Consider the following 14,530-nt stretch of genomic DNA (forward strand, 5'->3'; position numbering starts at 1 on the left):
ATTTTTAAAAACATCTTGTTGGCTAATTGTTCAATGTAATATCTGCCTACCAAAAGTAAGTTCAGTGGAATTTATATTTGGAATTTACACCTATAGGTCTATAGTTTGAATTCTACATGAAGATTTCCGGCGAAATAAATAAGCTCCTCAGAGGGAGAAAGAGAGTACACGTATGTATAACAATACACCATTGGTCAGAAAGAAAACTACAACCCCCAAGATGCAACGTAGCAGCCATGGCGGGACCGAGCATGAGCATAGGAGGGTCTTGCCTGGAAGCAGCGCTGGCTGAAGAGAAATGGTGATAAACAAGAGAGCGATTTAAACACTCGCTCTCGCGTAGGCAAAGGAGCAGCCGGAAGAAGAATGACTCTCTTCCAGTGATTGCTGACTACCGCTGCTGCATCAAAGCTATGCGAGGCAAAGTTATGCGTCCTCAGTAGCGGGGCTGAGAGCCTATTGCTGCAACAGCAGGGCGAGAACTACTGCAGTGTCCTAGAAAGCGCTGTAGGAGGTGAGAGTGGCTGCTCTGTAGAGAGCCAGTTATTTTTGGGACGGGGACAGCAGCGGTGGTGAGAGAAAGAAGGGATTGAAGACAAACAGCACTTTTTCCCGACTGCAGAGTACGCTCTATGATTCATATTCAGATGTGCAAAGAAAGGCAGCTTTTTAATTCCGCTCTTATTATTTTGATGGCATTCAAAATCAGAGGGTGAGTGAAAAGACTTGTCTTCTTACGAGACCTTTTAATTCTTCCTGGCCTTCTGTTCGTCCTAGGGGGACGTCCCCTCGGGATCAGCGAGTGCTTTCATGAAGTCTCCCAGTTATGTCCTTACATGGAGATTCGGGGTACTATAAGTTTAGGGATTGGAATTGATGTATGATAATGATATTTTGAATTTTCTTTATAAGCACAGCTTAGGGTAGGGTTGGGTTTAATTACAATCCCCTACCATATTTTTACATTTGGAAAATGCCAGCATTCAAAACAAAGCTTTTGAAAAGAGAAATAAATCATGGGATAGTTCCTTGAGGTTTTCCTTGCTCCACTAAATCCAAAACACATCCACCAGCATATTCAAAAATTATTAACCAACTCTTTCTTGATTGAATGTATCACTCTACCCTTTCCCCAGGCATTTCCAGATGTGTTGAACTGCAGCTTGTGTGCTTCCTAGATATGGGTGGGCAATGGGAGTTGCCCAACACCTTTGGAAAACATCAGATTGAAACTAGATTACCTGCAGTCAGTGTTGAGGTTCTGTAGTGCAGCGTTTTAAATATTAGACCTGATTTAAAATTTTACTATATTTGGATCCCATTGTATAATCACTTACACAGATTTCACGGTTGAGATTACCATATTAGATATCTTTAGAAACTATGTCTGATATTTACTAATTTCATATATCTGAAAAATTGGTTCCATAAATGAACCTTAAAACTGTTACACATTATGCCATATACTATGTTGTTGGATAAGATTTGTAAAAGATTTAACATAAGTAGTATGTTTATGTGTGAGATAACCAAATACGAAATGGAATGTACTAAAAAAATGTATTAATAATTACCACATTAAAAACATGTGCTATGGCTGCATATTTTAAGCCATGCAGAAATATCAGAGGTAGTTACTGATGCTGATAATATATTTGGCAGTATATCCTACTGAAAGTATATTTCAAAGTAAGTAGTCCTACATTGTCAACTGAGGTAAAACAAACTTAACTGCTATTCTCAGAGAGAAGATCTCTGAACTTCAGAATTTCCAGTTTAGAACTCAGTTCAATAGAAAATAGTGAATAAGCTATAACCAAACTGTGATTTCTTAATTTTTGGTTGACTTCAGTGCAGTAATAGGGGAGGTAGGGAAAGTCCAACATTCTTGTGTCCTTTTAAGAAAAAAAAGCATGTACATTCCTTACATGTATATCTGTCAGAATGCATCCTCATTACTGTAACTGGTATTCAGTTGATTTTGTAACATATACACTATTAAATTCCATAGCCTACTTCAGGCCAGGGAAAACAACAGAAATTATAAGGTTTAAAACATGTTTTTTTTCCTCTCCATCATTGGATTTCTGGTTTGAAACTCTTAGGGATCTCTATTAAGGTAAAATTAAGTTTCCCCTGCCAGTCATGTTTGACTCTATAGGGTGGTGTTCATCTCCAATTTACAGCCAAAGAGCCAGCATCATCTGAGGACACTTCGGTAGCCAGCATGATTATCACTGAAGGAACATGGAATGCTGTTACCTTCCCACTGAAATAGTATCTATTTATTAAGTTGCATTTTCATGCTTTCAAACTGCTAGGTTGGCAGGAACTGGGGCAAGAAACAGAAGCTCATTCTGTCACATGGTACTTAGGTCTCAAACTGCCATCTTCTGCTCGACAAGCCCAGTGTCCTTTGTTTGAATTAGCAATTTAAAAATACTAAATAAATTGTACAAGGTGGTGGGCTAAAGTGATCATTTATTCTATAAGATATGTGTGCATCTACTTCATTGCTTTGATTTAGCAGTAATATTTTAGCATAGTACAGTGTCTCAGAGGCTGAAAGTATTGCCCTTATGGGCCTCTTTGTGCATAGGCATCCTTCTTTAGATATTTAGCTCAATGCAAATGGGCTGCTTTAAAATAATATTAACATCACCTGTGCTTGCCTAAACAAAATATTTGATTTTATTGATCTCCTTTCCAGCAGCAAGTTAGAAAACCAGCAACAATAAAGGAAACAAACTGCCAAAATATATTTTTAAAAATTAATTATGTGGCCCCGAAGTATTGAACTGAAAACAAAGCTGTATTTATTATTTTACATTGCTTGTAGCCCTTTGGGAGAGGTGCACACCATGAAGGAGTGCCTGCTTTATATGCAAAAGTTGAGTCCCAGGATCTCTGGGTATTTATTTATTCATTAGGTTTTTAGCATGTCTTTCTTCTCAGAGCTCTAATCTATATCTGCAACCCTTCTCCAATGTACAACAACTCTGCAAGGTGGGTTGGCCTGAGTGATACTGACCAAATATTCCATTGTATTAAAGCATGAAAAAATGTGTTTAAGGATGGCCTGTGTTAAAAATCCCTTGGGGGTTGGGGGAAGAAATATTGTCTTGTGCTTTGGAATATGCTGAATATGTTCAGAAGAAACTGCAGTATTGCAGTTAGAATAATATGGAAAAACAAAATTCATTCTGGAGCCTTTCAAACAAATGCCCTTCCTCTTCAGTGCCTTTTATGCTTTAATAGGAAAGTCAGTTATCTAAAAAAACACTGCTTATATAAGTCAACTCTATAATTCGACATTGTTAAATAGGAGAAAGATCTGGTAAACAAAAATGCAGTCTTGTATTAAGATCTAGAATTGAATCTTTTCAGAGTTTGCCAAAACAAATTTTCACATCATATTTCATGCTTTCTATATTTATAGTTTCTGATAAAAGTGGCTCCCAAAGAAGTTAACTTTTAGTTTAACACACTCTGTCTATATATTTTCTAACAGTGTTGGAAGTTTCCATAAGCTGGGATCTTCCAGACATATAAGGTCCAACTTTTCCAGAATGTGTGTTCCAATGTAGAGTTGGCTACAGCTTCTAAAAACTGTGTTCCTACTGCCTCTAGAGGGCATGGTGGGGGAAAACAACTGATTATTATGGGTTTCTAGACATTATTAAAGGGATTTCAAACAGATTTCATATTTAGGAAGCTAATAAATATAAACAGTGTCAAATTTGGCTCAGAGTAGATGAGATAGATTGAGCCACTAAAGCAGAGGTCCCCAACCAGTGGTCCTCAGATCACCAGTCCGTGGCACACCCGGGTGGAGGAGCTGCTCCAACCAATGGACATGTGACTAGAGCTCTGGATTATGGGACTGGCCAGGCAGCTCGTGGTGGGACTGGAAATCTCTGCCGTAGAGGGAGGAATGTGTAACTTGCAACTTTGCAGGAAGTACAAAGTGTAAGGAGTAGTGCAGCCCTTGCTGCCCAGAACAAGGTAATAGTGCTGTTGCAGCAAAAGGGGGTGGGGGTAGCGGCGCAGGCAGGCCAAAGCAATGCGTGTCAGTAATCTGAGACTCTTTCCTTCCCTTGCTATGGCTTCCTGTCAGTTGAATCCACACTGGCTGACCTCACCCTCCCCTCCCAGTCACTCCTCGCCTGGCCTGAGAAGGGAGATTTGCTTCATATTCCAAAGCGGGAGCAAAGCTTCATCTTTTGCTGCATCTCACAGGCACTTCTTCTGACCATGACATGGAACTTCCTCTCTTCCCCAAGATACTGGCTGGCCCAGATGGGAGAGAGAGAGACAAAGAAAGAGATAAGAGAGAGAAAAAGAGATACAAAAAGAGAGTGAGAGATACTGAGAGAAAGAGAGAGATGAGAGATCCCGGTGTTTTGTTTTCTGTTGCAAATGACTCCATATGGCTCTTTGAGTGTTTAAGTTTGCAGAAACAGCTGACCAAGCTAAGTGCCTGAAGGACCCCATCCCGTCACTGGGAGTCCAGGCACAGCGAGCGGAACGCTGGATTCATATTAGTGATCTGCGGGATTTAAAATTATGAATTTAGTGGTCCCTGAGGTCCAAAAGGGGGCCCCTGCACTAAAGCGCTACCAATTTTCAAGTTGGTAATTGCTGTATTGTGTGTATTCCTTCACACAACACATCTTCATTAATTGCTATTGTAGCGGTGGGGGTGGGAAGAAAGGAAGAGGTTTTGGCGGGAAAGGAAGGTTTTGGTGGGAAAGGAAGAGAGAGAGGAAAGGGAGGCTTGGCTGGGGAAAGCTAGAAGGTAAGGAGGCCTAGGGAAAGGGAAATAAGAGGCCTAAGGAGGAAATAAAGAGGCATGAGGAATGTGAGAGGACAGAAGGCAATAGGGAGAATAGGAGAAGCTTCAGAGAGCAAGCCTGAGGGAAAAGGAGTTTGAAAGAAAGGGAGGCAAGCAGATGAATCAAGGAAGGGGCAGAGGTTGTGGAAGGAGAGCCCAGCAGGCAGTGCAAGACAGAGAGAAAAGAGAGGGCGAGAGGAAGAATGGCCGACCAGCCACATGACATGCCTGCTGGGGAAAGATTGACCACCACTTCACCACATGACCAAGGCAAGTAGAGGGGCTTGAGTGAGGAACCAGTGTGGACCAGCTGCTAAAACGAGGGCCAGGAGAACCCGGATTCCAACGACCCTTGTGGGGATAGCACTACACTATATTTAGTGAAGAAACTGTTTCTAACTTTCCAAGCTTATACTCTTTCTCACTTATACTCTTTCTCACATTTTATCAGGAGAAATAAGGCTGCTGCACCTTACCTTGTAGTGAAAGGACATTGTTTATTCTGATAGCCAAGTCTTTCTATGTTGACCTCATTTTTGGAATGAATAATGCCTTTTACTACCCCCTAGTTTAAAGAAAAAAACATTTGGCATACTTCCTCTTGCTTGCAGATATCTCATTGTGCTGTATTTTGACTGGCCCTTTCAAAAGATTTTCACAAATGTGCACTACATTTTTTCTTTAATCTTTTCCTCTTATTTCTGTTGTCGGGGTAATGCTTCAGTACGAAATTAAATTATTGATAACAGGTGAATTTTCTTTAAACCAGGCAAATGGAAGCACATCTTTAATACCAAACAAAGTTCAAAGGAAGATGTTGAAGAGGTATTTACATAACAAAAATGTAGAGCTTTTTTCTTTCTGCATGCCAAATATCTTCATTTTCTAAATTATGGAATGTCTGAGTGCTAAGGGTTATTTTTTATTTTAACTTATCACTGCAGTTCTGATTATAAAATCATTATCATTTTAGAGCAATTTCAACTTCAAAGGGAGGATCAAGCAGGTGATTACTTCAGTTAAAACCAACAAGCTATTTCCAAATTAAAACTAGTTAATTAAATCTCAGCAAGATCAAAAAGCCAAGTCAATGATAATTAATCCCATGGGTTTTTCTTGGATCCAAATTCAGCTAACTTAATCTGATCCAGGCCACTGAATTTTAATTAAATATTTTTATATGCTATGCTTCACTTAGGATCATGTTTCCTATGTGAAGAGCATATTGACAATGCTCCAAAGTGTTGGAATGTATGCCTTATTGAAAGATGCATTTGCACTTCTCCAGACTGCAGGCCCTGATGACATGAAACTATGTGATAGCACTTTCTGATCTTTCTCATTCATATTAGAGAATGAGAATTGATGTGTGTCTTTGTTGCTTTTATCTTGAATTGCTACTTCTTTATTGTGTGAGGAAAAAAAAGAGCCAGAAGTAATCCTACATATTCCAGTTTTCAATATGGTTCTGTAGCTATAAGACTTCTTTGCTAACTTTTCAGACTCCTTGCTTCAGACAACTTGAAATGAATACTGAATGAATATAAGCGGTCTGACTATATCCCTTAATAGCTTCCATTATATTGTTTCCATAGTCTGTCTTTTGGAGATGATGGACAGATGCGGAATTTTAAGAATGATTTCAGGTATTCTGGCTAAATGGCTATGGGGGCTATGTGATTGTGCATTCACAAAATGGCTGCTGAATGGAACATGCATTATAAGAACTGGAGATGCCCATATGATAATGCCTGGGCAAAACATGGAGGAGCCACTATGTACAAATCTGCTGGACATCTGCCATTTAATGTCAAGCATGGCTTTGGAGAAAAGACGGCATTTAACTCAAAGGCAGAATGATTTTGAAGGAATGCCTTTGCAAAAAATTGAAATGTTCTGTCTAGTTCAATAAATAGTTTGCCAAGTTTCTCTGAAGCATGATTAAAATCTCATTCTCCTGTATCTTCCTATTATAGGTAGGAAATATGTAACAAGGATTAAAAAAGAGAATAGATAAAAGGAATGTCTAAATTGGAAAAAAATATCTGTTTTCAAAATTTTCTCTTTGCATGGGTTGATTATTTACTGAAAAATGTAAATATATTTTTAAGATTTATGTTTATTCAGGATGCTTGTAATATCACTTTTGATAGAACTCATGATGGTTCATGATAAAATTTGGTAAAAAGCACAATTTCACTCACATAGTTATGAATGAGGCCATAAAAAAGTAAAGGTTTGCAGTGGAATGAAAGTTTTTGAATATTAAATATTTTGAATATTTTTGTTCTTGCTACTTGATTTGATGTCCATTTATTATTCCTACTGGTATTTATTCCCTGAGTGGGAAGTGTTGCAGTAGCAAGGGGCAGGATTGTTTTATATATTGCTGAGTAACCATGCTCTGTCAGAATAACATGAAAGGTTTGGGGTATAGGTTATATTTGCAATATGAATGAGGGAGACCAGTTCCCTCATTCAGAATCATCTCATTCTCTAATCAACATCTGCATCCGTTCTTCCATGGTAGATATCAAAGTGTTTTTCCATTTTTGTGCATACAATAGTCTTGCTACTGTCAACAAAGTTCCATTTTTTTTCTCCAGTTCTTTTTCCATTAGTCCCAAAAGGAAAAATTATGGTTTCATTTCTATCTCCATTTTCAGGATTTTCTATATTAGAATGTGAATCATACTCCAGTTTTTTTTTCTTTGTCACATGTCCACCATAAATGATAAAAAGGCCCTTCTTTATTCTTACATTTCCGACATTCATTTGACATACCTTTAGATAGCTTATCTGGTGTTAAATATCAGCGATACATCTTCTTACAAAAATTCTTTTTTAAATTATAATTTAATGTAAATTTTAAACCCTTCATCCACATATTTCCCCATTATTCAAACATCACATTATATCCAAAATTCCTTGCTCACTGAAGCATACAGTGTTTACATGTTCATTTTCTAAGTTTAGTTTCAATAACATTTTATAAATTATAGAAATAATACATTCATCATTGCCACATAATGAAAATTCCAGTTCATTTTTGAAAAATCAAATCTGTAACACTTTTTATCTAATTTAAACCTTTCAGTTGCTAATAAGTAAACCAATGGTAAGCCTAACCTTCTGATTCAACTTCTTCCTTCGGGTTTAGTATTGGGTCATCAGAATTGAAAGATAACATTTTGGAGTTTTGGTTTGCAGGGCTTTGGCGTCAGGCAGGAATCCGCGATCGTGCGCGGTTTCTGCCTGGGCTCGCCGCTGGAGTGTCCTGAGCCAGCTGCCTTCGGGGCTAAGCCACCCCGTAGAGGTGGTGAAGACGGAGACCCAGCAGGGTTTGAGGGGAGCCGCACCTCTCCTCCTCAGCTGGCTAAACTTCCTTTCCCAAAGGCGGTAAGAGCGGCGGTCAGAAATGGCCGCCTCAAAGAAGCACTCAGCCGGAAAAGAAAGTGCAGGAGGAAGTTAAGAAGTGAAAGGTTTTGGCTGACCGGGACAAAAAGTAACAATCAAGGTACCCTGGAATTTAAATTTTGCAAAAGATAGATCGCTCCCAAAGAAGAGTCGAAAGCAGCGAACGAAAGTGAAAAGGGAAAGTTTTTTTTTCTTCACTCTCCTTCCTCACGCTGATAACGAGAAGATCTGAATAAAGAAATCAGAAAAATCTGCTTTGGCACCAACAGGTAATTAAACTGGAAATATAATTAAATGCCAAAGGGACAATAAAGATTTCTGAACACTAAAAAATCCTTTTTTTGCTATAAGTGGGAAGGGAGAGGAAAAGAATAAGGGCAGGACTTGGAAGGAGGAGACTGCTTGGAATTCAAAAGAATTTAAAGTTAAATCTTAACAAGACTTCTAAAGGATACATTTTAACTGGAACTTTGCAACTAAATAGTAACCCCAGAAGAGAAAGTGAAAAAAGAAGAAAGTGTTAAAAGAAATAGCTTGTGTGTATTTGGATTGCTTGGTGATTTTGGGACTTTTGGAAATCATATTTGAATGACTAAAAACAATTGGGTGGTTGTTTTTTAAAAACAAACTCTACAATGGCATCACCTCTGGATGAACTGAATGAATTGAAAATCGAATTTAAAAAATATAAAGAAGAGGAACAAGAAGGAAAGGGCTTCTTTGGCTCCATTTTTCAATTCTTAGAAATGGCGATTGGTATCTACAAGAAACAACAAGAAAAGACTGTGCAACAAGAAGATTGGGACAAAGAAGAAGCCATTTTTAATGAACAAGTAATTCTATCTGGGGAAGAAAAGGGAAAGCGGGGAAAGAGAACGGAGAATTTAAGACCTAAAAAAACAACCAAAAAAGGGGAAAAATAATGTGAAAAGGGGATATAATGTTGGAAAGCAACAGAAAAGGGGAATACAGAAGAGGAAAATGGAGGTGGAGAGACAGGGGGGTAAAAATGGGAGAGAGAAGAAAGGGAAAAAGGAAGGAAGTGAAGTTACAGAGGTTTGGAGCAAGATGTAAAGACACAGGATTTATTCAGAGATAATGGGTGAAAATTTAACTGAAAAAGGATTCTGTAAAGGTACATAAGATTGTATTGTTATATTTGTAATAGAAATAATGTTAGAAAATTGGAAACAACATGATTAAAAAGTGGAATAAAATAGTTAGTGTAATTTAGTGAAACTTTTGTGAACAAAATAAAAGAAATGAAATAAATGAGAGATTTGAACTAGGAAGGAATGGGAACATTTTAACTACTCAATGTTTTATAAAATATAAGTGAAGGGAGAGGGAAATAATTATGGAAAGTTTATAAGTGTTTCCATAGAAATATGATACTTATTTGAAAAATAATGTGTAAAATGTTCAAGATTTAAATGAATATTAATGATAGAATCGAATTGGTATGGATTGTTGTTTTAATTATGTTATATATTTATAATTTTTTCTTTTTAAAATACATTGTGTAGTTTTAGAATGTACCAAGCAGAATCTGAATGGAAGTTATGTATTATATTAAGTGTTATAATTTTAGGGGAAAGATATAAAGGCGTCATACTCCAATCAGTGATCACAGGAGAAATTTTGCTTAATGAGAAAAGATAATAGACAGCTGAAACAGGACAGACAAAGAATATAAGTATGATGATTTGAATTGAGATGAAATAAATAAAATTAAGAAAGTTGAAAGAGGGAAAAAGTTATATAGAAAATGTAGAATGGTAATAAGATATGGAATGGAATATAAAAATGAGCATGAATTTGAATTTGTGTCTGCACAAAGAGATGTAACCCAGGATCAGGCTGCTTTCAAAAAAGATGTTTTATGTTTTTTTGTTCTATGTTTTGTTTGTTTATGTTTGTTTTTAAAAAATCAATAAAATTTTCAAAAAAAAAAGAATTGAAAGATAACATTTTACCATACGTCAACCAATCTGGCTTTGCCATCATTTCTTTTCTAAAAAAAGCTTCCTGTGGTGACACCCAGAGAGGTAAAAATAGTTTATAGTTCAGATTGACAGCCAGTTGTTTGTAGAGGTCAGTGAAAAATATGTAAGCCAGCTCTTCTGTTCCCAGGAATGGGCTACCAACAGTCCTCTTGGTGTATATACCTTACCTCTACATCTCTCACCTCATCACTTATCCTAATATAAATAGGTACCAATTATTGTCAGAGCCTTCTGAAATAGGCTTTCATCAGAAAGTTGATTCAACTAAACCAGCCTTGTCCAATCAAGCATTTTCCAGACATATGAAGATTCCTAACAGCATTGCTAAATTCTGGATTGCCAAAAATGGGGTAACAACTTTAAGGTGATTTCAGGACTTTAATTAAGTTATGTATGAGACCATTTCATTAGACAAATATGGTTCTACCATACCTTATTTAATGATAGTAGCACAGCAACCCAATCCTGTTCCCCAAGCAGTGGACTAGTAGCTTAATAGTACTGTGACTACATTTGAAAATCAAATTTGGAGCTGCATTGAGGGAGTGTTTCTGCTTTCCCAACCCACCTAAAGCAATGTTATTAATTTTCCATTATATTCTCTGAACTGCTTAACGTAATATGGCAGTTTCATCTCATGCTTTTTGTGCCTGAGCCTTTAATGATGAATAAAGTTAAGTAAATAAGACAAGAAACCTTTCAAATACATTTGGCTGCAGAGACCCAGTCCTGATGAGTATACAGACATTCCCTGACATAGCCTGCAATTTTCTGGCTGTCGGGTTGGAAAAGAGACCTTGTTAACTCTTGGCTTTAAATTGCTGCATATGGATGCCTAATAGATTCAGAGATGCTCATTCCAAAGGGGTTTTGAGCTCTCTTTTCATCATGTATAGTGATCATGCTGATTCCAAGAAGTATATGTTGCTTTTTAGATTTTACCAACCAATAGCTGTCTCTGCATTCTGTGTCTCAAACCTAATCTTCATTCCAGTGATGGAAGATGGAAGGTGACACTTTTGTGCATTTAGATATCAGCTGTTGCTTCACTTATTACTGGCTTCATTTTTATACAATCCTTTTTAAAGATCGGTTTAAAATCAGCACTGATTTCCACAACCTTTTTTCTCATGAAACACAAAGCTTTTGTTTGTAATTCCCTGACATATGCAATGGTTAACATAAATTTCCAGAGACACTTAAAATATGGACTTATTTTTTACATATAAATAAATTTGATGTGCATAATTTTATTCCATAATGTCAACTTTCTTTTTTTAAAAAAAGTATAAATACTGTATTATATTATAAAATGTGCAAAAGCACATCCCTTTGCTGGTACTTCTTTCATAAGCCTTTATGGTGTGGGGATGGGGTAGGGGGTATATGGGACAGTTTTTGCTCAGAAGAATGTTAGTGAACTATATCCAATGAAGTTATGCATCTTAAAGTGAAGTTGCAAATTGATTCCAAGTTAATTTACAATCAATTTCTTTTACAACTGTAAAATGGGAACTCAGTTTTTAAAAAAACAACCAAAAAGACTTTCCATATAACCCTTTTTAAACAAGCACACCTTAAAAGCCAACTAAGCAGTGTATTTCTGGAAAGCCAATCCAGACCAAGACTAGGATGATATTTAAAATAATGCATGGTCAAAATAGAGAAGCCCTTTAGCACAGTTCTTTGTGTCACAGCTAAATTGAAAGGGATGTTAAAAATATTCCAAATACAACCTGGATCTGTTCAAGTAGTAAGGGTATCATTGACCCAGCAGCTCCCTTGGTTTTCCTACAAACTTTAAAACTCCCTTTTGATTAATTTTGCTCAAATTAATTTCATCTTCCTTTAAATTTGGTAAATATTGCAAAATGTTGTTTTATTGCAGTTAGTATTATTTTTAGTTCTGTTAGTATTCCTTTTTAGTTTTGTTCCTTACTGTTAACTCTTTTTATTAAACTGTTATTATTTTAGTATTCATTGTGAGCTACTCAGGATATGCTGCACGTGAAAGTCAGCTATTAAGATCTGACAAGAGATGATAGAGGTAGATAGACAGACAGATAAATACAGAGGGGGGGTGTACCGTGTTTCCCCAAAAATAAGACCTAGCCTGATTTTTAAGCATGCATCTACTTTTAATTTTTAATTTTAATTTTTAATCCCATCAGAGGCAAAAATACTTTAGACCACTGCTACACAACAGTAAAAGATGCTTATGGGTCTTTGCCATGAGCAGGGGACATTCTCACACTGCATGATTCACCTTGTACCTGCCTACAGACAAAGACTTAAAACCATTAAACCAACAATTAAATCAGTGAAGACTTGGTCAGATGAGGCAAAGCTGAAACTCCAGGCCTGCCTTGATTGCACTGATTGGAATGTTTTTGAAGATGCCTCTGCAGGCCTAGATGAGCTCACAGATACTGTAACATCATATGTCAGCTTCTGCGAAGACTTATGTGTACCAACAGGAAACTGCAAATATATAGTAACAATAAACCTTGGTTCACAGCTAAACTTAAGCAGCTACGTCTTTCCAAAGAGGAAGCCTACAGAAAAGGTGACAGAATGCTATACAACCAGGCCAGAAACATATTAACAAGAGAGATCAGAGCAGCAAAAAGAAGCTACTTTGAAAAGTTAAAGAATCAATTATCAACAAATGAACGAGCAAACATGTGGAAAACTCTTAAAAACATCACTGGCTTCAGCAAACCTCCTTCCCAGGCAGAAGGAAATCAGCAACTAGCAGATGACCTGAATGTGTTTTACTGCAGGTTTGAAAAGAAACTACAGCCACCTATCTCTACAACCCACATCTCAAACACACCAACAACAGCCAAGCCTCCTACAACTGACCCCAACCCCTTGGGCTCGCAACCTTTGGTGATCATAGAAAAAGAAGTGCAAGATCTATTACACAGACAGAAGCCAGGAAAAGCACCAGGGCCAGACAAGATAACTCCTTGCTTAAAAATCTGTGCTGACCAATTGGCCCCCATCTTCACCCAAATCTTCAATAGATCACTAGAGATGTGCTTTGCTCCTTACTGCTTCAAACGTTCTACCATCATCTCAGTGCCAAATAAGCCCTCCATCAAGGAACTGAAGGACTACAGACCAGTTGCTCTAACACAGGGGTGGGCAATTAATTTCTGTCGGGGGCCACATGGAAAATCAGATCTGCGTTCGAGGGCCGAACCAATTTTATAAAAGGCCATTATAAAGGGCCCATTATAAAATGCAGCAAATTATATATAAGAATATAATATTTTATATATATATATATATATCATATGGATCTTTGGTTGTTCGGGTTTTCTCCCGCGTAAGATTTGAGGTATCTAGGCAACGTTTCGATGAAGTCTCATTCATCATCTTCAGGCTTCTGTCTCCGGCTCTGTGCTTCTCAGAGTAATGGAGATTGCAGCTGCTTCCTCCTTTTAACTGCCAGTGGGGTGGGACTTGATTGGGTGGGGGCTTGGCTGTGTTCTGATTGGGTGGGGTGTGTTCTCATTGGTAGGGGTTTGGCTGTGTTCTGATTGGTTGGGGGTTAGCCGTGTTCTGATTGGTTGGAGGCGTGTTCTGTTCAGGTGGGGGCTTGGTTGTGCTCAGGTTAGTCTTAGTTGCTGGGGGATTTGAGCTGGAGAGTTGTGATCTGGCTGTTTGGCTTCTAGTTCGTGGTCCTGCTGCATCTTCATAATGGGTGTCAGTTTGCTTCATGTGTGGCTCAGAGGGGTTTGAAGTGGGTAGTGATGCAGCTGCAGTGCAGCTTCTGGTCCATGGTCGTTTCTCATTTTCTGAATGGGTGGGAGTCTGTTTTCTACATGGAAGTGTGGTGGTGGCATCTTGTGTGGCTCTTATGGGTGTGGGTCTGGTGTCCTTCTTCATGTTAGGTATTCGTCTGTTCATGAGGGCGGGTTTCCAAATGGCTGGAAGGCGGGAGGTGTCATCTCGTTTGTTCATGCTGTGTGGGCGTTTTTCTATCTCTATGGCTTCTCTGATTATTCTGCTGTTGAAGTGTTCGGTTTTGGCGATAATTCTGGTATTTTTAAAATCAATTTCATGTCCTGTGGCTTTGAGGTGTTGGACCAGGGAAGAGGTCGTTTCTTCTTTTTTGATTGAGTTCTTATGTTCTTCAATGCGTGCACTTATTCTTCTGTTAGTTTGTCCAATGTATGTGGTAGGGCAGGCAGTGCAGGGGATTTCGTATACTCCTTGGTTTTCTAATTCGATTTTGTCTTTGGGGTTTCTTAGGATGGTGGAT

The 14,530-nt window shown here is 37.9% G+C and overlaps 1 protein-coding gene across 17 annotated transcripts in view; it reads left to right on the plus strand.

Moving 5' to 3' along the window:
- Positions 1–237: 237 nt before the first annotated feature.
- POMGNT2 (protein O-linked mannose N-acetylglucosaminyltransferase 2 (beta 1,4-)) overlaps positions 238–14,530 on the plus strand; it is a 107,299-nt gene continuing 93,006 nt past the window's right edge. For 3 of the 17 annotated variants that reach the window (XR_015739952.1, XR_015739953.1, XR_015739951.1), the window contains exon 1: positions 238–712. The gene's annotated coding sequence lies outside the window, so the exon portion shown is untranslated. The other 14 variants (XR_015739947.1, XR_015739949.1, XR_015739948.1 and 11 more) reach the window with 14 other exon arrangements.

This window comes from Pseudonaja textilis, chromosome Z (assembly GCF_049901715.1).
Source record: "Pseudonaja textilis isolate UNSWEBS1 chromosome Z, rPseTex1.2, whole genome shotgun sequence".
NCBI classification, from domain to species: domain Eukaryota; kingdom Metazoa; phylum Chordata; class Lepidosauria; order Squamata; family Elapidae; genus Pseudonaja; species Pseudonaja textilis.